The 27,884-nt window shown below is 44.4% G+C and overlaps 1 protein-coding gene across 2 annotated transcripts in view; it reads right to left on the bottom strand.

The window, feature by feature from the left end:
- REV1 (REV1 DNA directed polymerase) overlaps window positions 1–23,455 on the bottom strand; it is a 108,575-nt gene extending 85,120 nt beyond the window's left edge. For both annotated transcript variants that reach the window (XM_054727899.1, XM_054727900.1), the window contains exon 1: window positions 23,255–23,455. The gene's annotated coding sequence lies outside the window, so the exon portion shown is untranslated. The remainder of the gene's footprint in view (window positions 1–23,254) is intronic.
- Window positions 23,456–27,884: the final 4,429 nt, after the last annotated feature.

Raw genomic sequence — 27,884 nt, 5'->3', positions numbered from 1 at the left:
CTTAACAAAAGGAAGATAAACTACTCAATCAAAAAATGGGCAAAGGACCTAAATAGACACTTTTCAAAAGAGGACATACAGAAGGCTGAGAGACATATGAAAACATGCTCAAAGTCACTAATCATCCGAGAGATGCAAATCAAAACAACAATGAGATACTATCTCACACCTGTCAGAATGGCTATCATCAACAAATGACAAGTGCAGGCGAGGATGTGGAGAAAAAGAAGCCCTGATGCACTGCTGGTGGGAATGCAGACTGGTGCAGCCATTGTGGAAGACAGTATGGAGTTTCCTCAAAAATTTAAAAATGGAACTCCCATTTGGCCCAGTAATCCCACTTTTAGGACTATACTCCAAGACACTAGAAACATCAATCAGAAAGGATATGTGCACCCCTATGTTCACAGCAGTGCAATTTACAATAGCTAAGATTTGGAAACAACCTAAGTGCCCATCAGCAGATGAGTGGATTAAAAAACTGTGGGACATCTACACAATGGAATACTATGCCACTATAAAAAAGAAGGAACCTTTACCATTTGCAGTAGCATTAATGGAACTGGAGAGCATTATGCTAAGCAAAATGAGCCAGTCAGAGAAAGAGAAGTATCACATGATCTCACTCATATGTGGGATATAGTGATCAACATAATTTGATGAACAAGAATAGATCCAGAGACAAATGGCGGGGGGAGAAGGGGTGCGGGGGGGGGGGGTTAATACAACCAACGGACTTGTATGCATGCATATTAGCATAACCAATGGACACAGGCACTGGGGTGGTGGGGGCTTGCCTGGGGTGGGAATGGCTGGGGGGGGGTGGCCAATCGGGGGAAAAGGAGACATATGTAAAACTTTAGACAATAAGTTAAAAATAAATAAATATAAAAGGCTAGTCAAGCCCTAAGCAGTTTGGCTCAGGGGATAGAGCACTGGCCTGAGGACTGAAAGGTACCAGGTTCGATTCTGGTCAAGGACATGTACCTTGGTTGTGGGCACAACCCCAGTAGGAGGTGTGCAGGAGGCAGCTGATTGATGTTTCTCTCCCATCAATATTTCTAACTCTCTATCCTTCTCCCTTCCTCTCTGTAAAAAATCAATAAAATATATTACAAAAAAAAAAAAGGCTAGTCAAGCCCTGGCCAGTTTGCTCGGTGGTTAGAGCGTCAGCCAGTGGACCGAAGGGTCATGGGTTTGATTCCCGGTCAAGGGCACATAGCTCTGTTGCAAGCTTGATGCCCCAGCCCCAGTCAGGGTGCTTGCAGGAGGCAACCAATTGATGTGTCTCACTCACATCGATGTCTCTCTGTCTCTCCCCCTCTCCCCCATGCTCTACTCCCTCCCCTTCTACTCTCTAAAAAAACCAATGGAAAAATATTCTCAGGTGAGGATAAATAGATAGATCTTCTATATATATATAAAAGCCTAATATGCAAAGTGTCCCCTTGTGTGTTCGACTGAGAGACTGGGAGTTCAATTGCTCACTATGACATGCGCTGACCACCAGGGGGCAGCGTGGAATGAAGGAAGGCCCTGACCAGCAGCCGGAAGGCCCTGATTGACCCTAATTGCTGGCCAGACCTAGGGACTCTACCCGTGCACAAATTTTGTGCACCGGGCCTCTAGTAGATAGATAAAAAGGCTAATCAAAACCCACTAAAAACGAACATCATTCTGACTTTTTTACTGATTATTGGTGGATATTGATTACCTCCCCACAGAATGATGTTAATCACCAGGAGCAATGATTTTCATGCAAAAGTAGTATTTCATCCATTTTCTAAAAAATTATGAACATTGTAAGTTTCCAAATAGTTCATAACACACCAACAAAATTCCTACTACATATTCAGAAAATGTCCAAATACATATTCATCAGCATTAATATTTGTAAACTCTGTAAAGTATACTAACTATTAAATAATAAAATTGATTTTGAGTGGCTTTTATTCAGTCTCATTATTCTACTTATATGTGCATGTATGGGTTTATCCTCAACTTAAGAAATAGCTGCTGGGTAGGTGCAGCTACTGCCGCCCATCTGCCAGTCCACCCACCAGCAGCATGAGTGGCCTGCGTGTCTACAGCATGTCTGTCACCGGGTCACTCGAAATGAAATCCCAGCAGAGTGAGGTAACCCGCATCCTGGATGGGAAGTGCATCCAGTACCAGCTAATAGACATCTCCCAGGACAACACCTGAGGGATGAGATGGGAGCCTTGGCGGGCAACCCATTGTCAGTGGGAATGTAAAATAGTGTAGCTACTATGGAAATCAGTATAACAATTCCTTAAATAATTATATACAGAATTACCATATGACCCAGAAATTCAACTTCTGGGTAGATACCCAAAATAATTGAAAATAGGGTCTAGAAATGATATTTGTACACCCATGTTAATAACAGCATTATTCACAACAGCCAAAAGGTAGAAGCATCCCAAGAGTCCATGAATGATGAATGTGGTATATACACTGAGTGGCCAGATTATTATGATCTCTGAACGCATAAAAATCTGGCCACTCAGTGTGTGTGTATGTGTGTGTGTGTGTGTGTGTGTGTGTGTGTGTGTGTGTGTGCAGGTAACCAGGGCCAGCCGAGGCTTGTGCTGCCAGCAGTGGCAGCAGTAGAGGTGTGATGGGGCATCGCCTTCCCGATTGCCGGGTTATCTCCTGCCCCTGAGGGCTCCTGGACTGTGAGAGGGGGCAGGCTGGGCTGAGGGAGCCCCCCCTCCAGTGCATGAATTTTCATGCACTCGGCCTCTAGTTGTCCTTATAAGTAAGCAAATGAATTCGTGCATGGGTGGGGTCTGGCAGCCTGGCCAGGGGGAGGGGAAATGGGTGGTTGGCTGGCCTGCCTGCTGGTTGAACTCCTGGTCAATTTGCATATTAGCCTTTTATTATATAGGCTATACAATGAGTGGCCAGATTATTATGCATTCAGAGATCACAATAATCTGGCCACTCAAAGTACATGACAATTGTGTATTTTCAGCCTTAAGAAGGAAGGAAATTCTGACACATTCTACAAAGATAAACCTTGAGGACGTTATGCTAGGTGAAAATAAGCCAGAAAAAGATAAATACTGTATGATTTTACTTATATGAGTTATCTAGAGTAGTCAAATTCATAAAGACAGAAAGTAGAATGGTGGTTGACCGGGGCTTGGAAAGGGGGAAATAGGGAGTTGCTTAATGGGTTAACATTTCAGTTTTGCAAGATAAAAAAGCTCTGGAGGTTGGTTGCACAAGATGAATATACTTAACATTACTGAACTGTATGCTTAAAAATGGTTAAAATGGTATATTTTATGTTTATACGTATTTTACTACAATTGAAATCTTAAAAATAAAACATTTTTAAAAAGAAGCAAAGAAGATGAAAAAAAATAAAAAAGACTTTTGACACTGGAAACACTCCACAGGCAGCTGGGTTCACAGAGACCAACTAGCAAGTTACAGGGAAGGGGTAACTGGGAATTCAGTTGGTAGTACAAAGCTGGGAAAGAGACTACTTCCCTAAGAAATCTGTATAGCAGATTTTCTTTTTTAAATCTTTTAGGGATGGGCAGTGGGAACAGGTTTGCAGAATTAATTTACCAGGACCAAGTATCCTATCTAATAAAGAGATAATATGTTAATTGACCCTCACACTGTCACAAAGATGGCAGGGCCCACAGCCAATAAGGAAGGAATATGCTAATTGCTGCCACACCCTCAAAGATGGCGGTGCCCAGGCCCTCAGCCCTGCTGAGGCAGCAGGTGCGTGGCATGGCCAGGCTACGCACGCCTGCCTCCAGAGTCCCCCAGTCCCCTCAGCCGCCCAGGACCGGCCCGAGGCGTAGGTAACCAGGCCGGCCGAGGCTTGCGCTGCCAGTAGTGGCAGTAGTAGAGGTGTGATGGGGTGTCGCCTTCCCCTGATTGCCGGGTCATCTCCTGCCCCTGAGGGCGCCCGGACTGTGAGAGGGGGCAGGCTGGGCTGAGCGACTCCCTCTCCAGTGCATGAATTTTCATGCACCGGGCCTCTAGTTGTCCTTATAAGTAACTAAGTAAATGAAGTACTGGCACACAGTTACTAACAAGGTCTGACAATACCTGCTCAAATGGGCTCTTATTTGGTCTTATGTAAAAAAGGTTTTAACACCAGACAAACAGCTTTTTATATAACACTAGAGGCCCAGTGACTGAAATTCGTGCACGGGGAGGGGGGGGAGGGAGGGGAGGGAGGGTGTCCCTCAGCCCAGCCTGCACCCTCTCCAATCTGGGACCCCTCAAGGGATGTCTGACTGCCCGTTTAGGCCCGATCCTAAACAGGCAGTCAGACATCCCTCTCACAATCCAGGACTGCTGGCTCCCAACAGCTCGCCTGCCTGCCTTCCTGATTGCCCCTAACCGCTTCTGCCTGCCAGCCTGATCACCCCCTAACCAATCCCCTGACAGCCTGATTGATGCCTAACTGCTCCTCTGTCAGCCTGATTGCCCCTAACTGCCCTCTCCTTCAGGCCTGGTCACCCTAACTGCCCTCCCCTGCAGGCCTGGTGACCCCTAACTGCCCTCCCCTGCAGGCTCGATCGCTCCCAACTGCCCGCCCCTGCTGGCCTGATCCCTCCCCTGCTGTCCATCTTGTGTCCACATGGGGGCAGCCATCTTTGTGTTGGAGTGATGGTCAATTTGCATATTACTCTTTTATTAGATAGGATTTAGATACGAAAATACAGCTGTTTTTAAGTTTTGTTTTGATTCAACCACAGACACCATCATGGTTCTCAGACTGCTGAAGTCATAAGGGAACAAGACAGATTCTTGAATTTCATATCCCAAGGAAGTAGAACCTTCTTTCAGCCCCATCCCACACACTATAGTCAGGTTTTTACTTTGAAGAGACCTTTACCAATCTATTTAAAACAAAAACACCTAGATGAAGAGTATTGAGCCCTTGTAACAATTTCCAAGAAGCACAAGTACTGGCTCTAGTCTTTAGCATATACTCACTTTTAGGGGTTCTAAACCAAGATGGAAATTTATATCCAAAGAATCACAGCTATGTATTTATTATCCTAAATAACTGTATTTTATGTATTTAAAAGACTTTTCAAAAACATCCTATCTAATAAAAGAGTAATATGCAAATTGACCGTACCTCCACTACACCAATGAGCCACACCCATCAGCCAATCAGGAGTGAGTATGCAAATTAACCCAACCAAGATGGCTGCAGCCATGGAGAGAGCAGGAGGCTCGGGTTTCCCCGGCAATGGAGGAAGCCAAGCTTTCTGCTTGCCCTGGCCTGCCTTGGTCTCTGCTTAAGGCTACAAAGTTTCAATTATAGAAGATAAATAAATCCCAACAAAAATGGCGGCAGCCACGGAGCTGGAGAGAGCAGGAGGCTTGAGTTGCCCCCTGCGATGGAGGAAGCCAAGTTTCCACAGCCCTGGCGGGCCCAGGCCTCCGCTCAAGGCTACAAAGTTTCAATTATAGAAGATAAATAAATCCCAACAAAAATGGCTGCAGCCACAGAGCAAGCAGGAGGCTTGGCTCCTCTCAAGGCTACAAAGTTTCAATTATAGAAGGTAAATAAATCCCAGATACCAGGGCCTCCGTTTGGGTCGCCGGGGGGCATGGCTGGCCTGCAAACCACCACAGGTGCCTTGCCCAGGCCACCCCACGCCTCAAGCACATCCCCACCCTGATCCGGGACACCCTTCAGGGCAAACTAGCTGGCCCCCACCCATGCACCAGGCCTCTATCCTATCTAATCCTCTATCCTCTCTAATAAAAGAATAATATGCAAATTGACCATCACTCCAACACACAAGATGGCTGCCCCCATGTGGTCAAAGATGACTGCCCCCATGTGGACACAAGATGGCCACCACAAGATGGCCAGCAGGGGAGGGCAGTTGGGAGGGACCAGGTCTGCAAGGGAGGGCAGTTGTGGGTGATCAGGCCAGCAGGGGAGGGCAGTTGGGGGGGACCAGGCCTGCAAGGGAGGGCAGTTAGGGGTGACCAGGCCTGCAGGGGAGGGCAGTTAGGGGTGACCAGGCCTGCAGGGGAGGGTAGTTAGGGGTGACCAGGCCTGCAGGGGAGGGCAGTTAGGGGCGAACAGGCTGGCAGGGGAGCAGTTAGGCATCAATCAGGCTGGCAGGAGAGTGGTTAGGGGTGATCAGACTGGCAGGCAGAAGCACTTAGGGGCAATCAGGAAGGCAGGCAGGCGAGCAGTTGAGAGCCAGCAGTCCTGGATTGTGAGAGGGATGTCCGACTGCCTGTTTAGGTCTGATCCCACTGAGCCTAAACGGGCAGTCAGACATCCCTCAAGGGGTCCCAGATTGGAAAGGGTGCATGCTGGGCTGAGGAATGCCCCCACTCCATGCACGAATTTCGTGCACCGGGCCTCTAGTATAAAAATAAAAAGGCAACATATTTAGACCAGGAATTATTCCTAACCTGATAGAATCCTTAAAATTTTTCATTTATTTTAACCTAGTTTTTCCCCCGTCAGTATATTGACACGTTTTCCTATTACCAATTTTTTTCTGCGTCAACAAAACAATTCCTGTACTATGTTAGGCACCATCTTGATCAATACCAACTAAACACAGCATTCAAAAACTTTAAACTACTGAATAAAAGTGGCTATACAAAGCGCTCTCTCAACAAATTCCAGACTTGGATACATAAGCCTTTCTTTCAGACATTCACTGCTATCATCACAATTACTGATTTGTGTTTATACACTGCTTTTCCATGCAGCCAGTATTCAGTTTTGCTAGGTATTCCTTTTCAAAGTTTTCTCTGCTCTAGTTATAAAAGTACTACATGTTATTGTAGAAAACTGAGACAATACATAAAATGGAAAAAGGGAGAATTACCCATATTCCCACAATCTTTTAAAAAAATTCATCTGTTGACTGACACTTTGTATTTCCTTCTAGTAATCCTTAACTTTTAACATTTAAATTTAAATTCTTTAAACTTAAACACACCAATAGTAATATCTTGCATTTCCACAGTGCTTTTATTTTTTTAAAGGACTCTTTACAACTATTTACCTTTACAATATATCTGTGGAGCAGGTAGGCCAAGTACTAGCTATTCTGTACACAGCTCCCTTCTAGGGCAAAATGTTCCATAAAGCTGCACTGCTGGTTTGTGGTACAAAATCACACTTAGCTTTTATGAAACAACTAGAGAGGAGAAACCAAGATGGCGGCATAGGTAAACACCTACACTGCTGCCTCGCACAACAATATCAAAACTACAACTAAAAGACAAAATGGACACCATCCAGAACCACAGGAAAGCTGACTGAGTGGAAATTCTACAACTAGAAGAAAAAAGGAAAGCACATTGAGACTCAGAGGAGCTGCAAAAGGCTGAGGTATGGAGACGTGCATGCGGAGAGGATGGGCGGCTGTGTGCACGGGCGGCTGTGTGCATGGGCGGCTGAGTGCGCGGCTCACTTTCTAAAGTGGGAGGGAGAAGGAAGCTACCGACTGCACTGAACTCCAGTCCCAGGCGAGACGCTGGGAAACCAGACTCATTCGGGGGGAATCTGGACTGTCAGGGAAAGAGAAAGTGCAATGAGACTCGGAAGCTGTGGAAGGCAGAGGTCCAGAGGCGCGCACACACAGAGAGGACTGACTGCTGAATGCATGGGAGGCTGAGTGTGCAGCGGGATTTCTAAAGCAGGAGGGAGACGGTGAACTCCAGTTCCGGGCAAGTTTCTGGGAATCCCGACTCATTTGGGGAGAAACTGGACTGTCTGGCAGCGGGCGAAACTCGAGGGCGAATTTCTCTCAGAGGTGCTTGCAGCGATTACTGAGAAACACTGAGACCCAGGGGCCTCATAGGGCAGGGCTGACGGGAAGCCAAGACTGTCTGCTCTGCCCTGAGACTCCGCCCCATCCAAGCTGAGTACAGAGGCTTTTGCAATTTTGCAAGTCTTGTCTCATAAGGGTGTCTCCAGCACAGAAGTTCTCCCAGCGTAGACAAAGCTGATCCTCACAGCCAATTGGCCTGGAGGTCAATTCCTCCCAGTGATACCAACAATAATCAAGACTTAACTACAATAAGGCTGAGCACACAGTCCACAAAGGAGTGCACCAAGAGTGTCCACCTCAGGTAACTGGGGAGGCTGAGCCACTGTGCCCTAGAGGACACCTACCACACAAAGCTACTCTACCAACTCAGGGAAGCAGCGAAAATGCACAGACAAAGAAACAGACCACAAATGAAAGAAATGGAGGAAAACACACGACTGGATATAGAGTTCAAAACCACGGTTATAAGGTTTTTCAAGAATTTCCTTGAAAAGGCCGATAAATTTAGCGAGACCCTCGAGGATATGAAAAAGGACCAACTAGAAATTAAACATACACTGACTGAAATAAAAAATATTATACAGAGACCTAAAAGCAGACTAGAGGACCGCAAGAATCAAGTCAAAAGATTTGAAATACAAAGAAGCAAAAAACACTCAGCCGGAAAAGCAAAAAGAATCCAAAAATTTGAAGATAGTTAAGGAGCCTCTGGGACAACCTCAAGCATACCAACATCAGAATTATGGGGGTGCCAGGAGAAGAGAGAGAGCAAGATACTGAAAACCTATTTGAAGAAATAATGACTGAAAACTTCCCCCACCTGGTGAAAGAAATAGACTTACAAGTCCAGGAAGCGCACAGAACCCCAAACAAAAGGAATCCAAAGAGAACCACACCAAGACACATCATAATTAAAATGCCAAGAGCAAAAGACAAGAGAGAATATTAAAAGCAGCAAGAGAAAAACAGTTACTTACCTACAAGGGAGCACCCATATGATTGTCAGCTGATTTCTCAACAGAAACTAAGCAGGCTAGACGGGAGTGGCAAGAAATATTCAAAGTGATGAATAGCAAGGACCTACAACCAAGATTACTCTACCCAGCAAAGCTATCATTCAGAATTGAAGGTCAAATAAAGAGCTTCACAGATAAGAAAAAGCAAAAGGAGTTCATCACCACCAAACCAGTATTATATGAAATGCTGAAAGGTATTCTTTAAGAAGAGGAAGAAGAAAAAGGTAAAGATAAAAATTATGAACAACAAATACATGTCTATCAACAAGTGAATCTAAAAATCAAGTGAATAAAAAATCTGATGAACAGAATAAACTGGTGAATATAATAGAATCAGGGGCATAGAAAGGGAGTGGACTGACAATTCTCAGGGGGGAAAGTGGTGTGGGGGGTGTGGGAAGAGACTGGACAAAAAGCGTATACCTATGGATGAGGACACTGGGAGGGAGGTAAGGGCAGAGGGTGGGGTGGGAACCAGGTGGAGGGGAGCTATGCGGGGGGAAAGAACAATAAACATTAAATTTTTAAAAAATGAAACAATTAGAGGCCCAGTGCACAAAATTCCCCTCAGCCCAGCCTGCACCCTCTCCAATCCAGGACTACTTGAGAGATGTCCGACTGCTCATTTAGACAATCCTGAACCCCTGGCTCCTAATCGCTCGCCTGCCTGCCTGGTCGCCCCTAACTGCCCGCCCCCCCTCGCACGGGCTAGGTTGCCCCCAACTGCCCCCTCCCTGCGGGCCTCGTCACTCCTAACTGCCCCCCCCCCCCCGCGCCGGCCTGGTTGCCCCATGCAGCCTGCTTGTTCAGTCGTTTGGTCGTCCCTCACTAACCCCCCTGCCAGCCTGGTCATAGGCAGCCATCTTGTGACAGCGTGAGGTTTAATTTGCTATTACCTCTTTATTATATAGGATGTCTTCAAATTTTCAAGGGAGAAATTAACAATGCAAATTACAAGCAGTCATTTTTATTTCTTTTATTTGTGGCTAGAATTGTAACTGAGAAATTCTAGTCTCTTGCAGTCTTTTAAATGTTTATGATTCTATCCATTTACAAAAATGCTTTTAAGATGAAAAGCTTACTTACTATGCAACTCTGTCTATACTGCCAAAAAATAAGTTGTGCCTAATCAATGTAGCTATATAGTAAAATATTAATCTTTACTATAGAGGTCTAGGCTTTTTCCTTTATTCCTGGGAGGTGAACACTTAAGCCCTTGGAATGTCTTGCCTAATAAATGTTTACCAAGGAACTAGGAGTCACTCACATAGTCTAACAACCTGATTCATGGTGGAGGCTTCTGGACATAACAATCAACCTTCTGAGGCAAGCATGTCAAATTCAAAGGCTAAGACGGGCCAAATAAATGAAGCATGTGGCCCGCTGCAAGTTTGACATGCTTGTTGTGAGGGAATGGAGACTAAAGGTCAACCACATGACCAGTCAACCATATCTATATGACCAAACTATAAGGTCTGATAAAATAATCAAATCGATATCCCCTCCCCCGGGAACTGACCTTTAGGCCACTTCACAATGGACATTCCACTTGCTAAGACCATTCTCTCTCCCCTCCGGAGTTTCCTAGAATCCGGACCTGCACAGAGAATTCTCCATCCAGGAAAAGCGAGCTTAGAGTCCTTTAAAAACCTCTGACTCCCCATCTTTGGGTGCTGGCACCATTTGGGGGCTCAGCCCATCTGGTATCCAGATGACCTAATCTATAATAATAAAAGCGTAATATGCTAATTAGACTGGACAGCCGAACGACCATCCGGACGACATTCCGGACAACCATCCAGACGAAGATGGGGCTGCTAGGGCCAGCCGAGGCTGCGAGGGACGGCCAGGGCTGCGAGGGCCAAGCCCCTTGCATGAATTTCGTGCATTGGGCCTCTAGTAAATTTATAATTCTTCACCCCTTTTGGCCTCGTGTGTTCCTCCTTCAGCGACCCTAACACAAACTCTAATAAGAACTCTGGAAACTAAGCCTGGTTGGCAATACTTGGTGTATCTTGTCACTCGTCATTGCCAGAAGTTAGCCCTATAGCAGACAGACTTCAGTGGGAGAGGACAACTCAAGTGCCACACATGAACTCGGTGCCCTCATGCACCTTTCCCTTAGCCATTTTTTACTCTTTACTCTTTTAATGTAATAAATCGTAACTGTAAGTGTAACTGATAGGGAAAATGAGACATTTTCAGGGGGGCTAGGAATTTGAATCTGTGCCAGTAACCTAATGCACATTCTTGTTATCCTATAGTCTAGTTACTGTTCCTTCTTTAATTATCTGGTCCTGCATGACCTGTTTACCTAAGTACTACTCCCATTTTACAGAGGCCATAGACCATGAACAATACACAACCCCCAGAGGGGGTTATCAGCACTGGCGCCAGGCCAGGCCTTTAGGTGTGGTCTCACTGCCTCCATCCCAGCACATGGGGCTTTGTGCAGAGCCCATGAAAGGTCCAGAAGTATGATCCATATTTGGGAGACAAAGAAACCAAAGGGGTATAAAGGGAAAGCTTCCTCCATATTGGGGGGCTCAGGATTTGGAGAAACAGACTCCCCTGAGTCACTGTACCGGTACATGTGAAATGTCTGGAAATAAATGTGTGTTTTTTCCTGTGCCTCCGGTACTCCTGAGTATTTTGCGGTCTCCTGGTAAATTCTGTAACATAACAACTTTCGGGAGTTTTGAGTCCTAGATAATCACTGAACTTGAGGGCAGTCTGGGGGACACCCAAATTTGTAGTTGGTATTAGAAGCAAGAACCGTCTTGGAACTCCTGACCAACAGGGTGGCAGAATGACACTGTCCTCCAGCATAGTACTCATTATTCATTCTCCCTTTCTTTCAGTAATGAAACACCTTTCCCACCCTCTCTTAGTAGGAAGCAAGGGAGCCAACTAGAGACCACACTTCTAGACTCCTTTAAAATCAGGCCTGGCCATGAGCAGAGTAATATATACAAAAATCTGTTCCATATCCTTTGTTGTTGTTGTTAATCTTCAACAGAGGATATTTTTTCACTGATTTTTTAGAGAGAGTGGAAGGCCAGAGTAAAAGCCAGTGATCGTCACTAAGGAGGAATGTTGTTTCTCCACAGAAAAGCCAAATGGTTGCAGTAAATCAAGGATTCCCAAGGCTGCTGTAGAAGCTTCGTATTAGGAACAGAACTTAGTCTGAGAATAAAGGAGTTGATATAAAAGAGGGGACTGTGTCCTCAGCAGTGGTTCTCACATTGAGCATCAGAATCACGAGGAGGGCCTGCCAAGATGCAGACTGCTGGGCCCAACCCCAAAGCTTCTCATCCAGTAGGTCAGAAGTGGTGCCGGGAATCTGCATTTCTACAACATTCCTAGGAAATGCTGATGCTGCTAGTCTGAGGCATATACTTTGAGAATCACTGATTTTGCCTATAGTATATCTAGAGTTGTCAATGAGAACAGAGACAAGTACAGAAGTTCACAGGTATGAGACAGTATATAAATAGAATATTGCCACAATGTGCACTAAGTAGAAGGAATTAACAAAACTAAGTACAATTCACCTTCAATGCAATTGAAGGTTTTTATTAGATTACAGATGACAAGATCTCTCCTATCCTGACTTCAATTCCCTCTCCCCCCCAATTCTAGGTATAATCTAAAAATTTACTCCATATTTACAGAGCATTTACCATAATTTACCACAATGCAAAGTTATCTACTAGAGAAAAAAGACTTGCATCTTCTTGGATCTCCCCCAAGAGGAGGTTCATTGCTGTTTTAATATATATATATGTATTAAAACATATATATATATATATATATATGTATATATATATGTATTTGTTGATTTCAGAGAGAGAGAGAGAGAGAGAGAGAGAGAGAGAGAGAGAGAGAGAGAGAGAGAGAGAGAAACATCAATGATGAGATAATCATCGATCGGCTGCCTCTACAACTACAAAACAGCAATGAACCTCCTCTTGGGGGAGATCCAAGAAGGCCTCTCTGGAAAGGTGTATCTAAGCTGACAATAATAAGTAGGATTTAAATAGGTAGAAGGGGATAAGAGGGGGATTTCAGGAAGAAGGAAAATTCACAATCAAAATCAAAAGAAAAAAGATTAAGCAACATTCGGGTATTGGCTGCTATTCAGGACACATGTCCAGAGGTAGTGACAATGAACTAATAAGGTAGTTGAAGTAATATAACAGAAGGCCTTGATCTTACTAAGAGGTTTGAACCTTACTGTGTCTAAGTTAGAAAAGGAAGTGTAAACTTGTGCCTGTAAATGATAGGGATGGGGCTGGTTGCAGAGTCAGAGGTTCTGGCTCTTGAAGTCCTCACCTTGTTTATTCTACCCACACATGCCTAAGATCTCACAAGGCAAGTTGGCACACACAACACTCGACTAAAAACAAAGCCCTCTGCAGAACAGCAATTCAATAATATGGTCAAATTCGCTCTTTTCTAGCTCTGCTCAATTCCATCTTGAACAAATCTCTCTCCTCATAAATCCTAATATTGAATGTAATTGCAAGTAAAAATAAAGGGAGTAGAACGTTTAAGAAACTGCCACTCCTTTACTTTCTGGTCTCTTTTCCCTGGCTTCCTGCCAAGTAGCCCCTATTATACATGAAAAACAACAAACCCCCCCAACCTTTTAAGATGATATCACATTCTAAGGAGATGCTACATTGTCAAAAGACACTGGAACTAGTAGTCTTATTCAATGTAACACATTTTTGTGCACTTTATACCTTAAAACTAATAGAGTTTACTTCTGAGAAACATTCAGTGAGTTCCAAGAGAATATAATACTATCTTTCAGTGACAATTAGAAATTTTCTGTTGGACATAAACAATATGCAAAAGAACATTAACCTGCACCTGCAACATTATAAAATTGAACAGCTAGCAACTTCGACTCAAGTCTGAACATTTAAAAAGGGCAATTAATTCAACAAATAAGTTACTAAAACATTTTACAATTCTAACAAATACATTATCAATACCTCCACCTCTCCAACAAAAATCTCATTTCATAGGTTCCTTTCATTTAACAGTAATAACCTAAATCTAAAATTACAAATTCAAAAAGAAATTCTAAAAATTAAAGTTTTAACAGCCACAATTACTGAGCTTTTAAAATACCAAAAAATCTGCCCTAGCCGGTTGAGCTCATGGATAGGGCATCGGCCTCGGGACTGAAGGGTCCTGGCTTCGATTCCACGCCCAGCTTGAGGGCTCAATCCCCGGTAGGGGGCATGCAGGAGGCAGCCGATCAATGGTTCTCTCATCATTGATGTTTCTCTTCTCTCTCTCTCTCTCTCCCTTCTCTGAAATCAATATATACATACATACATATATATATATATATATATATATATATATATATATATATATATATAAAGTCTGTATTCATAACCCAACCTACAACACAATTTATATAAATATTTGGCTTACACAAACATCATCAGCCTAGGTTTAAATACTCATATCAACTGAAAAGAAAATATCAACAGAAGTCAATCTTTCCATACTCAAGGGCAATCTGTTCCAATTTTTAGTATAATGGAGATCACTAGGCTAGTACTACAGAGATGTGTTCTAGTTTCAACTGTCACAAATTGGCCAAATGTCTCTTCTTACTTGGGTTACTGTTATATAATAACTTGACAGGCCTTTGTCCCTGGTTCCCGGGTGGGAGACTCTAAACTCTTGGAATTTCACAACTGGTTATTGTTTCTGTTAACCATAGTGGATCCCTGGGACCACATCTACTGTATTTTCCGGCGTATAAGACGACTTTTTAACCCAGGAAAATCTTCTATACGCCCAGTTGTCTTATACACCGGAAAATACAGTGTATGTGTATACACACACACACACACACACACACATACATATGTATATGTATATGTATATGTATATGTATATGTATATGTATATGTATATAAATATAAAAAGCCAGCAACTGGAATGCTGTAACAACCGGTCACTATGACCACTGCTGCTAGCAAACTGGCCAGATCCAGGGGTGGGCCGGTGGCCAACCTCCCACGGCCCCTCCTCCTGGCCGCCCTGCCCCTGGTTGGCCTCTCCCACCCCAATAGAGGAAAGGGAGACCGGCCAACCCCGCTGCAGCACTCCCCCACCCCTGGCCAGCCCCATCCCTGATCACCCCCCCACCCCAACAGGGGGCGAGGCCGGCCGGCCAATCGCCCGCGGTCCCTCCCCACAAGCCGGCCCAGCTCCAATCTGCCGATTGGGGCCGGGCCGACCAGACCCCACCCGTGCACGAATTAGTGCACTGGGCCTCTAGTATATTATATTAACAGGTGACTCCCAGTACACACTTAGTTTCAGGATGGGGTGGGCCATGCTAGAAAGGCTAACCATGTGATGAAGGTTGGGGCTTTGAGCCACATAAAGCCTGACATCCCAGAAGAGGAGAGGGGCTGGAGGCTGAATTAAACTCTGTGACCAATGATTCAATCATGCATATGTACTAAGAACTGTACGCTAAGGCTTGGGGTGAGCTTCCCTGGCTTGTAATCCTGTATCGATGTGGTGGGAAGATGACTTTCTGAGGACATAGAAACTTCATCTATGGGACCCTTCCAGGCTTTTCTCTATGTATCTCTTGATTTGGCAGGTCCTGATTTGTATCCTTTACAATAAAACCATAACTGCAAGTACAACACCTTCCTGAGTTGAGAGTCATTTTAGCAAACTATGAAACCTGAGCAGGTAGTGGGAACTTCCAAATTTGTAGCCAGTTGATCCGAAGTACAGGTGGGCTGGTTGCCCTGTAACACTTGGTATCTGAAGTGGAGTTTGTGGGCTGTGCCCTTAACCTGTGATGTCGGCCCTAACTCAGGGTAGTTGGTGCCAGAACTGCATTACAACTATAAAGCAGGAAATACTGCCTTACCTCTCTTCTCAGGACTCTTAGGGGAATCAAATGAGAAAAAGTCAAATGAAAGCACTTGACACAAAGCATTCCAATAAGTAAAGGACTTTTTTGGTTAAGCTCTCAATATTGCCAATAGTCACCAAGCAAAAGAGCTTATTACAAGATAAAATTCAGAATTTGGTGAAAAACATTTAGAAGAACAAGGCATCAGCTCTGGCCGGGTGGCTCAGTTGGTTGGAGTGTCATCCAGTACACCCAAAGATTGAAGGTTCGATTCCCAGTCAGGTTCGGTGCACAGAGGAGGCAACCAACTGATCAATGTCTCTCTCTTAAAAAAAAAAAAAAAATCAGTAAAATTTGTTTCAAAACAAACAAACAGAAAAACATATCCTCGGGTGAGGATTAAAAAAAATAATAATTTTAATTACATAATTCAGACTTGTGCCTAAATGATAAAAGTATATTAAGTCCATTCTCAAGTGTAGAAATGGGAGTTTAGAAAATGTAAGGTTCAGCTATTTTCTGACTATACCACCAAAAAAGGTCATTTTAACCTTGGTTATGATCAGGAATGACTGAAGCTAATACACAACATTTTGGTTATCAGATACTGGCTTCAAATAAAAATTATTCGTATCACAACCAACTTTTTTGCCCATCCCTAACCAGTCTTTTAATTCAAGCATAAAACCAAGAGACCAGATTGGTCTTTCAAAGACTTCTCAAACTATCCTATGTGCATAAAGAGAAAGCATAATTTCTAATTGCATTACAGAGCACAAGAACTTTCCTGTTACTTTATAGCCAGTGATTTTATTTTATTTATTTATTTGTATTGATTTCAGAGAGGAAGGAAGGAGATAGAAACATCAATGATGAGAATCACTGATCAGCTGCCACCTGCACGCCCCCTACTGGGGATCAAGCCTGCATGTGCCCTTGACTGGAATCAAACTTGGAGCCCTTCAGTCCACAGCCGACGCTCTATTCACTGAGCCAAACCAGCTAGGGGAAAGCCAGTTATTTTTTAAAAAACTCTCAAAATTCTCTACCCTCCTGAAAATAAGATACTAAGTATACATTGATCTTTTCCTGGGTGACAAAGGGGGCAACTTATTATTGTAGCAGAAAAAATGGTCTTAGAGAAAACAAAAATCCCCTAGGTTCTAGTCCTATTTCTCCTCTTTATTAGTCAAATGAGTCTATGGGTCTCATTTTCCTCCAGGAAAATATAAGGGTATGGTCTCCAGCAAGCATGTCAAACTCAGCCAGCGGGCCGCATGCCTCTTTTAAATAAACAAGTCATGCAGCCCATTGGCCACGAGTTTGAAGTGCTTGGTCTACAGAATCTGTAATGAACCTTACAGATCTAACACCAGCATTCTGAATCTACTTAAGTGATGAGAAGTCAAAAACGCCTAACTTCAATATTCTTCAAATTTCAAGTCTTGCATACAGATGTCAAAAATCATTAAAGCTTACCATGGTGCAAAACATTCTATCACATGTTCCTCCTCACTTACTAAAAACAGAGATAACAAAAATTTGCTCCACATCAGCATCATTAATTTCTGTTAAGTATTTACTTGCTACCTGAAATTTATTTCAGCCTTAAGTAAATTTAAAGATATTCATGTTTTCTCAAATCTGGAGCATCATATCATTATATACAAAACCTTTTCAAACTATTTACAAAGCTGACCTAAATGACACATGATGCTTTTGACTCATTTTTTAAAAATATATTTTTTATTGATTTTCAGAGAGGAAGGTAGAGGAAGAGATAGAAACATCGATGAGAATTATTGATCAGCTGCCTTCTGCACACCCCGCACTGGGGATCAAGCCTGCAACCCAGGCATGCACCCTGACTGGAATCAAACCTGGGACCCTTCAGTCCACAGGCTGACGCTCTATTCACTGAGCCAAAACAGTCAGGGCTTGACTTCTTTTTAATAACTTTAATAATTAGGAAAAATAAATGATTTTGCTATCATCAGCCTATTAAAATGTTTCACATTTATAGAATATACTAGAGGCCTGGTGCACAAAAATTCGTTCACGGGGGGGGGGGGGGGTGTGTCCCTCAGCCTGGCCTGCACCCTCTTGCAGTCCAGGAGCCATCAGGGGATATCTGACTGATGGTTTAGGCCCTGCCCACCCACCCCCCCATCGCCCCTCCGCTGCCGCTGGTCACTGCCCCCCCCCCATCACTGTCTCCTCCCTCTGCCCGCTGGCACACGCCTTAGTTGGCCTGGCACTGCCTGCTCGCCAGCCCCACCCCCCACCAACCGGTTGTTCCACTGTTGGTCAATTTGCACATTACGCTTTTATTATATAGGATAGGCATCTCAGTATAGCAGTAGTTAAATAAAAAAATTATATTAAAAAAAAAAACCTTAGCCACAAACGATAATGAAACTGCCAGTAGTTAAGAGGAAGAACACAAATGATGTGATAAAAAATACTGGCAAAGTGTCCAAACAGAAACTTTGTTTTTATGTGCATCATAGCAAAGTGGTTATAAACTTGGGCTCATGGAATCAGGTGGAAGTAGACTGAAATCCTGGCTCCTTTGTTACCGGTGTGGCCTGGCCAAGTAACATCATCTATAACTATGCCCACCTTATATGGTGATTATGAATATTAAATAAGACAATGAACTTTAGTAAAGAGCCTGACACACAATAAATACATAATAATTTAGTAATTACTATGAAATTTTGGAACAAATGTCACACAGAGCAGCAGTATTTAGTTGTTGTTTTTAAAGTTTAAGGCCCAAAGATTAGGATCCTATTGGTCGAAGTTCAAACTTATAAATAAAGCATAATAAAACATAATATTCCTCCAAAGAGGCATTTTATTAAAGATAAGTGAACTAAGTAAAAATAACTGGTGTTATGCAAGTGCATAGGCAGAATCTTAATTTCTAAGAATAATTCAATTTGCATTAGCTCAAAGTATCTATTGTTACTAAGTTGCTTGTCCCCATCAATTCTTTCCTATTTCTATAAATGCTAGAGTACAAAATACACTATGAAAAAAAGAAGAGAAAGGAAAAAGATACAGAGTACAACTGGATTACTATAAACCACAGTTAAGAACCAAATACAATTTGGGGGGAGGGGGAGACCAAAATGAAAGGCAGAAATTGAACATATTGAAGATAATAAAAATATCTCCTTTCCCAAATACTACAAGACTTGTACTTCAACTGGACCTTCAAGGATTTTCCTGTCTTCAGCCTCCTGCAAGTCATTTCATCACCACAATCATATCTCCAGTGGAACTTCAAAGAGAAATATATAAAAGCCACTCTGGTGGGCAGCTGTCGAGATAATCACTCTAAGCATCTTCCACATATCTAAGAATAAAAAGGCTGACTTAAACATTAAGACCAAATACTGGTAACCATTCTCAGCAATTTATTTTTTAATCCATTCTAGACATCCACAAAATACATGTATTTAAAAAGAAAGAGCTCAATAAATCAGCAAAATATAAAATTCAACTGATTATACCTTTATCTCATGCAAAAACACAAAATCTTAACTGAATACTCCAAGCTAATTTCAAACATTGTTTTTAAAAACTATAAAACCCTGTGCTAAGCACTTTACATATATTAACTCAATTATTACTCACAATAATCCTATGAGTTAGAAATGATTGCTTGCATCTTACAGATGAGCAAACTGAATCACCAAGATATTAATTTGCCCAAGGCCACACAATCAGTAAATGGTAGGAGCCAGGATTCTGACCCCAGCACCAATGTTTAAATCAACTTAAACCATTCATTCATTTAACAAGTTTTACTGAGAACCTACTATGTGCCAGGCACAGTTCTAAGCACTGGGGATAGAGCCATGAACAAGTCAGACAAGGTCTCTGCTCTCTAGTGGGGGAGGGAGGTAGGGTCTTAGAGCAAATGGGGGAAATTAATAAATAAGTGACTATTGTATATTTGCCTAGTAATAAATGCTGTGAAGAAAAATAAGGCAAAATGAAAGAATCGAAGTGACAGAGGGGCTGGCTTCTACTTTAGAAATCAGGGGAGGACTATCACCTCAGATAGTCCTCCCCTGGACATCTGAGCAGCGAACAGAAGATGTAAAGGCAAGATAAGAACCAGGAAAAGGGGTGGCCCAGCTAAATGAACAGCAAGTGAAACACCCTACGGTAGGAACAGTTTGGTTTTTTCAAGAAATGGCAAAAGGACCTATGGACTGAGGCAAAGTGAAGAGTCACCTGCTAAGAGATAAGGTTAGAATTAGCAGCTATCAAACCATGTAATGCCCTGATGGGCTGTGGTAAGGAGTTTGGATTCAATTCTAAGGGTTACAGGAAACATGGGGAGGATTTTGATCATGATAAAGAAAACTGATTTATGTCTTTTAAAAAAAATCACTGTTATGTGGGGATTAGTAAGACGGGGGGCAAAAGCAGGACGGCAGGGAAGGCAGGCACTGTTGTGACAGTGTAAGGAAGAGAAACTGTTTATAAACAGATGAGATATTAAAAGGAGAACATGAAACCTGTCTCTAAAAAAGACATTTTTTAATATTTCTCCTCCCCTCACCCTGGCTGAAGTGGCTCAGTTGGTTGAGCATCATCCTGTGCACCAAAGGGTTACCAATTGAATTCCAGTTCAGAGCACATGCCCAGGTTGTGGATTCCAATCCTGGACAGGTGTGTACAGGAGGCAAATGATCAATGTTTCTTTCTCCCTCTCCCTTCCTCTTTCTAAAATCAATTAAAAAAAAAAAAAACCTCACATAATTAAAAAATATACCGTATATTCCTCCTCCTCTCACTCCCCATTCCTTACATAATTTTGAAAATCAGAGATAATCTTTTAATATCCATGTTAATGCTTCAGATAGTGCTATTCTAGGAGGAAAAAAGATTATTTCCTTCATTTGTAAATGCCGTTTAATATACTCTATGATATATAATATGCCACATGCACTCATATAGTCTTGAGAAGCAGAAAGAGCTTTACTGCTCTTCAGTTTAGGATTCATTTATCTATTTGGAGACAAGAGGTACCTATCACCTCTTCTAATTACATTTTTCTTCTAATGCTTTGTCTCCAGCACATCCTGACTCACTTTAGATTATGAATTATAATAAAGAGACGTTTTCCAAAGGAATTTGTATTTACTGAGCTTCACTATGTACCAGGGATTCACTAGATGCCTTAGATTTAATTCATTTAATCCTGAGCTACCCAAGGTGGGAGTGAGGTCTTCATTCTTCAAATGAGAGGAAAAAAAAACAGATATTAGTAACTTAAATTGCCCAAGGTCACACAGCTAATGGACAGAATCAGAATTTAAATCTACATGTAAGTCCAAAGTCCCTTTCTACTATAGCAGCTATCAAAGAAAGGATATCAGATATATATGACATGTAGCCTTCTAAACTTACCCTGTTTTTTTAATAGTCACCCAAGGATATGATTGTATTGATTTTAGAGAGGAGGGGGGGGGGGTTAAAGAGAGAAACATCGATGTGAGAAACATCAATCAGCTGCCTCCTGAATGCACCCCAACGGGAATCACACAAGCAACCTTGGGAATGTGTCCTGACCAGGAATCGAACCCAGACCTTTCAGTGCACAGGGGGACACTCCAACAAAATCAGCCACACCAGCCAGGGCCCTTCCTGACTTCCTGTTAATGACTAGGCTGTTACAGGTGAGGACAGGGTTTCTTCTCTCATGGAGAATCTGAGTTTTGAAGTTGGAGGTGGGAAAATAAGAGTGGTCTTACATATTCAAACACACTATCTTAAAAAATTACTTTCTACTTGAGACTTCATAGAAATTAATTCCAAAAGAATGAGTCCCACCTTTTTAGGAAAAAAAATTTAAATATGTAACTTATCATAAAATAGGTGAAAAGTTCTATGACAAAAGATACACTCTGCCCTTGAGACTACAAGACATTCTGAGCCCTGGCCAGTGTTGCTCAGTGGTAGAGCATCAGCCCACGCACGGAAGGGTTAGTCTTGGGTTTTGATTCCTGGTCAAGGGCATGTACCTGGGTTGCAGGTTTATCCCAGGCCTTGGTAAGGGGCTTTCGGGAGGCAGGCAATCCATGTGTCTCTCTCTTTCTACCCATCCCTCCCTTCCACTCTCTCTAAAAATCAATGGGAAAAATAACCTCAGGTGAGGATTAAAAACAAAAACAAAAAAGGCAGTCAGAGAAAAAAAAGGATGTGGATGAAAAGATATAAAAAGTGATAAATAAATAGACTAAAAATTGAATGGAGATCATTAAAGATGGAGGGTTACGGGGGAAAAAGGAACTTTAGGTGAGCTTGAAGAGTCCAACATAGGAAGTAGAGGGAGGGACATGCTGGCAGTATTTGCACTGTAAGGCCAGGCTACCTGGGAAGGAAGGCAGAGATGGTAAGTTTAGAAAGCAGGTAGAGGCACACCACAGATTGGGCTGCTGTGCGGGCCACAGGGAGAAGCAATGTTTTGTCCTCCCCTACCCCAAGAGGAAACAGCTCCTTCTCCAAGACCAACGCGGAGAGGCCAGAGAGCAGGCGGACACCAGAATTAAGAATTGCCACATAAAGTCCTTAACAGTTAGTTACAAGCCCTTTATGGTATGCAATGGTCCACGTTATTTTTACCGAAAGGATAACCATTTCCACCCTGTACGTGACCCGAGAAGCCTGGAAGACAGAAAGAGAAGACTTACACCACCTGTAATTTCTTTTAATAAGGGGGAGGCAATCAAGGAGTGATCTATTAAGGTATTTCTTTACAAGTTGGGTTTAGGTCGTGAGAGCAGTTTACTACGGAAGGAAATGCCCTCTCCGTGTACACAGGGACTGACTGGTTTTAACAGGAAGTGCAAGTGTGAAAGGGGCACTTCTAAGGACAGGTAGGAGGTGCTCTACGTATTAAGGCAACAAACCAGGAGGAAAAAATAAGTGCACAAAAGCTGTCTTCAGATATTCCGACCCGATTCTGGGACCCAATGCGGGGATGTTTGGTGCAGGGGGACACCCAGCGCCGTGGACACCCTGCGCCGCTCCGCGAACCAGCGAGCAAACGCGCGCACGAATGAATGGCGCGGCGCGGAATGGCCGGCGAGGCGCCGGCGCAGGAGAGGGAGTTTGCGGCGCGGCCGGAGCGGTGCCGGGAGGCGTCCGCGCCTAGGGGTCGGGGGACGCGGAAGGCAGGGCCGCGGGCGCCAGTCGTCGCGTGGCGCCTCCGCGGGACGCCCAGAGAGGGGCCGGGCCGGCCGCGCCATGGCGGAGGAGGGGAGGGAGGTCACCGTTACATAACCCGGCGGCCGCCGCGCCACAGGCGCCCCGGGCCGCCAGGCCGCGCGAGGACAGCCGCGGTGCCCGGACAGCGCGCCTTCCCGCCCCGCCTCAGCCGTCCGCGCTCGGCCGCCACCGGACCGGGCTGCGGCGCCTCCGGGCTGCGCGTGTCCGGTCCCGCCCTTCCCCCCATCCCGCCGCCGGCCGGGATCGCTCACCTTCCACGTTGCCCCACACCACCATGCCCGGCGGCGCCGCCTCGTCCGGCCTCGCGGGCCCCGGCGCCACCCGCCGCCGCACAGTGCGCTTGCCGGGGCCGGGAGGAGGGCCGGGGAAGGAGTCACACCGCCGCGCCGCGCCGCGCTACGGTCCACGCTCGCCCCACGCTCAAGGAGGGCGGCCCTGCGCGCTCCGCGACAGACCCCGCCCCTCCCCCTCAGCGGGCGCGCGCCACAGCCTCGCCCCGCCCCCTCAGGCCGGATCGCTGGCTCCGCCCTCGCCCCGCCCCCTCAGGCCGGATCCCTGGCTCCGCCCCCGCCCCGCCCCCTGCGGGCGGCGGCCAGCTCTGTGCGCGCTGCCGGCTGAAGCTGGCCCCGCCTCACCCGCACTCACTCCCGCGCGGCGCACGCGCCCGCTCCCGCCTAGCCTGTGGCGACCCCCCGAACGCCGGGAGCTGAGCCTCGAAGCTTGGCGACCCTCCCTGGCCCCGCCCCCCTCACGCCGCCGGGAGAGCGCCGCCGCCGCACGTGACCGTCTCACTGGCGGAGGCGGGGGGAACGTGGCGTGGTCCAGCCTTTCGCTTCGCGGAGCCCGCCCCGCACCCTATGACCTCCACGCCTCCAGCTGGGATCGCTGCTTTGGACTGAGCGCTGTCCTTCAGCGAGTCTCCGCCGCCCCCGTTCCGCTCCGGACGCTACTGTCCGAGAGGACACAAGTGCAAGGACTGACCATGCTTAGAACCCGGCGCCGTGTGTGCGCGGCCGTAAAACACCGGGCCCCCTCCACGAGCGATTGATTTACAGTGACATCTAGTGGAGGGAAGGGAACACAAGAACTGACACTTGCCAGTGTCGGAGCAACCGGGAGTGCGGCCCGCATTGGCTGGTGGGAATGAACACTGCGCCCTGATTGGCTGTCGGTTCCAGCAGGGGCACAAACACCTTCCCTGTCCTCCGAGAGCCCGCCCTGGACTGCGCCGGGATCTTTGTAAATCCACGGTTGGAATCCCATCTCGCAGCACTGGCGTTACACGCGAAAGCAATTTTCTACTAATGTAAAAAGAAAAATTACACAGTATGTATGATTAAATACAATTTTAATTGAGGGCCTTCTAGCTAGACTCCTAAGGACCATTTTCGCCCTCTTGGCAATGTCGGTTTTCCTGGAGATCCCCCATTTCTATAATAATCTTTCTTGTAATGCACCAACGTGAAGTGAAACTCCATGCAAAGACTCAACACTTTTTCTCATGTCCTTACCTGAAACACCTGAAGAGTTTCCAAGTACTCAGGAAAAAACCGGCACTCTTGAAAGCTGATCTTGCAGAGCTGGCGTTAGTTTACTAGTAATTCAGAGAATATTCAAATGACTTGTTTCTTTCGTGTTTACCATTTTATAGACTTTTTAAAATGCGCTTCAATTTCAGTATTCTTGTCTCTCACCCAGCAAATTCAGGTTGTGTGCTTTTCTGAGACGTCATAATGTAGTACAAATTGGAGTGATTTCAACAAGCTGAACCAGCTGCGGACTGCACCATCAGGGTATCATCAGCTAAAACGCCACAGAAAAACAGTGGCAAAACCTTATTAGTTATGGTTTTTAACGAATCTCTAAATGGCAGTATTTCCATTAACAAGGAATGGCAAAACTCGCTTTTCAAATTGAAAAATAACTTGTGGCCCTAAAGGCCTAACCGGTTTGGCTCAGTGGATGGAGCACTGGCCTGCGGACTGAAGGGTCCCAGGTTTGATTCCTGTCAAGGGCATGTACCTTGGTTGCCGGCACATCCCCAGTAGGGGGTGTTTCTCTCTATCGAAGTTTCTAACTCTCTATCCCTCTCCCTTCCTCTCTGTAAAAAGTCAATAAAATATATGTATAAAAAAAAGAAAAGAAAAATAACTTGTGAACTCCACAGGAAATGTACCATTGTATTTCAATGTCAGTTTTCTTCCCTACTCCCTCCTATTCCAATCAAAGGTATTATTTTTATGTATTTTCTCAAGAAGGAAATACAATATTAAGCTAACTGACCTTGGCAACACCTTTATAGAAAATAATAAGATGATATTAACTGCACTTGAGTGCAATCTAGCAGGTGGCTTCCAATTCACATTGTTCTCTAGATAAAATAGAATAAAAAGAGTGATGAAGAATAGATAAATGTATACAAACCAGAATTCTTGTCACAATTTAGCCAAAGTTTTGTTTATTTTTGCCCATTCTAGAATATTCTAGTACACTATCCCATATATATATACACACCATATATTACATAATGTCTGAGGAGGCTTTTATTTCCATTTTACCCAGTCATTTACATTCATTCATTCGTCAACTTCACTTTTTTCTCATGAGGACTATCTTTCCTAGTCTAAAGGGAGCTGGCCTGACCTTTGGGTAGGGCCACTGAGATGACCATTTTGGACTCCCACATTTTAGGGAGTGCTTTGGGGCATTCCACCTTATTCCTCTTTTCTGAACTTCCTTAATGTTCATTTTTGAAATTTCTATCATTACTAACATCTCCAGGGGCCTATGAAACTCAGGCGGATGAGCCTTGTAGGGGTAGCCCTTGGTAAGGATATGACTCTGCTATCCTTCAACCTCTGTACTGACAGTTAAGTTTTCTAGGAAACATCCACCTCTAGCCTCTTAAATACCCAAAACAGAACATGAGAGCATGAAACCATTAAAGAACAGAGGTTTGTACTCGAGTTCCTTGGGTGCTATGTGCACAGTAACTCGTGTGACTTACTTATAGGAAAGGACAATCGTGCTGATTATTATAAGGCCTTCAACATATTATGGTGAATGTTGAAATAAGGCAGAATAAGCACAAGCCCACAGAAATTTAGAATGGCAGTTGGAAGCAGAATTGGTTTACCAAGACTTAATTCTTCTAAACATATCCGTTATTACATAGTAAAAAAAAAAAAAAAAAAAAAGGACCATGGGCAGGTGTATATATCTATATTTAAACACCATAATTCCTAAAATTTAGGACGATTCAACAAGTCAATGTGCATTCTGAACGTCAGTCACTGTGGAGTCAACGAGTCGATGGTGAACAAAATGCATTTCCTGCCCTCAGTAAGTTTCTAGTGTGGCGAGGGAGGCAGTACAGGTTCAGGGCTGTCCCCTGGAGGTGTTCTGTGGAGCACGTAGGAAGGGAGTTTGGGCCTCCTAGAAAGATGACATCTCAGTAAGGACTGACAGACTAGTCAGCCTAGCAAGGGAATGCCAATGCCACCCTCCACAGAAGGAGCAATATGTGTAAAGGCAGAGGAGGGAGGGAGGACCCCACAAACTATATGAGTGTGTTTTAGCTAAAGGCAATAAGCCATCACAGGGTTTTAAAGGGTAAAGTGACAAGGGTTAAAGTCACTCTGGCTGCTGCATGGAAATAGGTTGGAGAGGCAGTCAGGGGGTCTTCTAATAATCCAGGTGCCCAGGTGCAGGCCCAGAGGAGGCAGGGGGTTAAATGTGACCAGGGTAGGGGTTCAAATATAATGAAAAAGTGACGGGCAAGGCAGCTGAGGACATATGCAAGGGAGGGATTATATTGATTGATCATGGAACTTAAACTGAAAAGGAGGAAAAAAGATTTGCCAAGGGTAGGTGGGTGGGTGTCAGTGAAGAGATGGTGCCAATGAGGGGGTGGGGAGCAGGGAGGAGTCAAAGGATTTTTGGAGTCAGGCACTAAAGGGTGTGGTAATAACAAGGTTGCAGAGGAAATTAGCGGTTGATTTGGGATAGAGGCCAAGATCAGAGACAAGTTCAAGGATATGAGAGGCCAGAATGAGAGAATCTAGGTACATACTGAAATTATCAAGAGTTAAGACAGGAGTAGTGTTGGAGAAAGGGTCAGTGAATCAGAACACAATTTCGATGACTCTAGGCCAGGAGGATAAATGCCATTCAGTATGCTCAACTCCAATAGAGATGGTCCTAGGACAGAGGTTCCCAAACCTTCTCTGTCCACAGCATACTTAGATCTGCCATTTTTTCCCCACAGAATCCTTAGGCCGTAAGTAATACTTAATAGTTTTGTTTGTCAAGTAAGTAGGGCCAAATAACCTAGTAAGTACTTGTGACCTAACAACTTAATAGGCATTTTAAAAAAAGTAATACACATAAAGTGAAAACAAAAATAACGTTAATTTTATTTTTAAATAACCATCATTACTATGGGGCCTATGTGTCCATTGAGCAATGTAAAACTTTTCAAACCATGGCACCCCATTGGATACTGCCACCCTCATTTCCCATTCCGCACTGGGCAAGAACATTTCATGCGTATGGCTATGTACTTCATACTCCTTTAAAAGAGGAGGTCCAGGAGGTCCCACGGTGATACTACGGTGAGTCACCTGGCGAGGTGGTGACAGCCAGATCTCTGCATTGAAAGACTAACTACATTTCCCCATGCAAGCTGCAGTGGTACTTTTCACCAAGCGAATCTTCTCTTCAGCAGTCTTTTACCCAGTGGCTTCAGCATCCACCCGTGATCCTGGACTGAATAAATTATTCCACTGGTTTGCAAAGGAGTGATTTTCTAATTCCATCATTCTCTCCACCTTTATTAGCAGGCATTTTTCTTCAAAGAAGAACTATCTCTTATAAACTGGG

This window comes from Eptesicus fuscus, chromosome 16, assembly GCF_027574615.1.
Source record: "Eptesicus fuscus isolate TK198812 chromosome 16, DD_ASM_mEF_20220401, whole genome shotgun sequence".
Taxonomy (NCBI): Eukaryota; Metazoa; Chordata; class Mammalia; order Chiroptera; family Vespertilionidae; genus Eptesicus; species Eptesicus fuscus.
The sequence above is the reverse complement of the archived record's forward strand: the minus strand, read 5'-3'. Positions and strand labels throughout refer to the sequence as shown.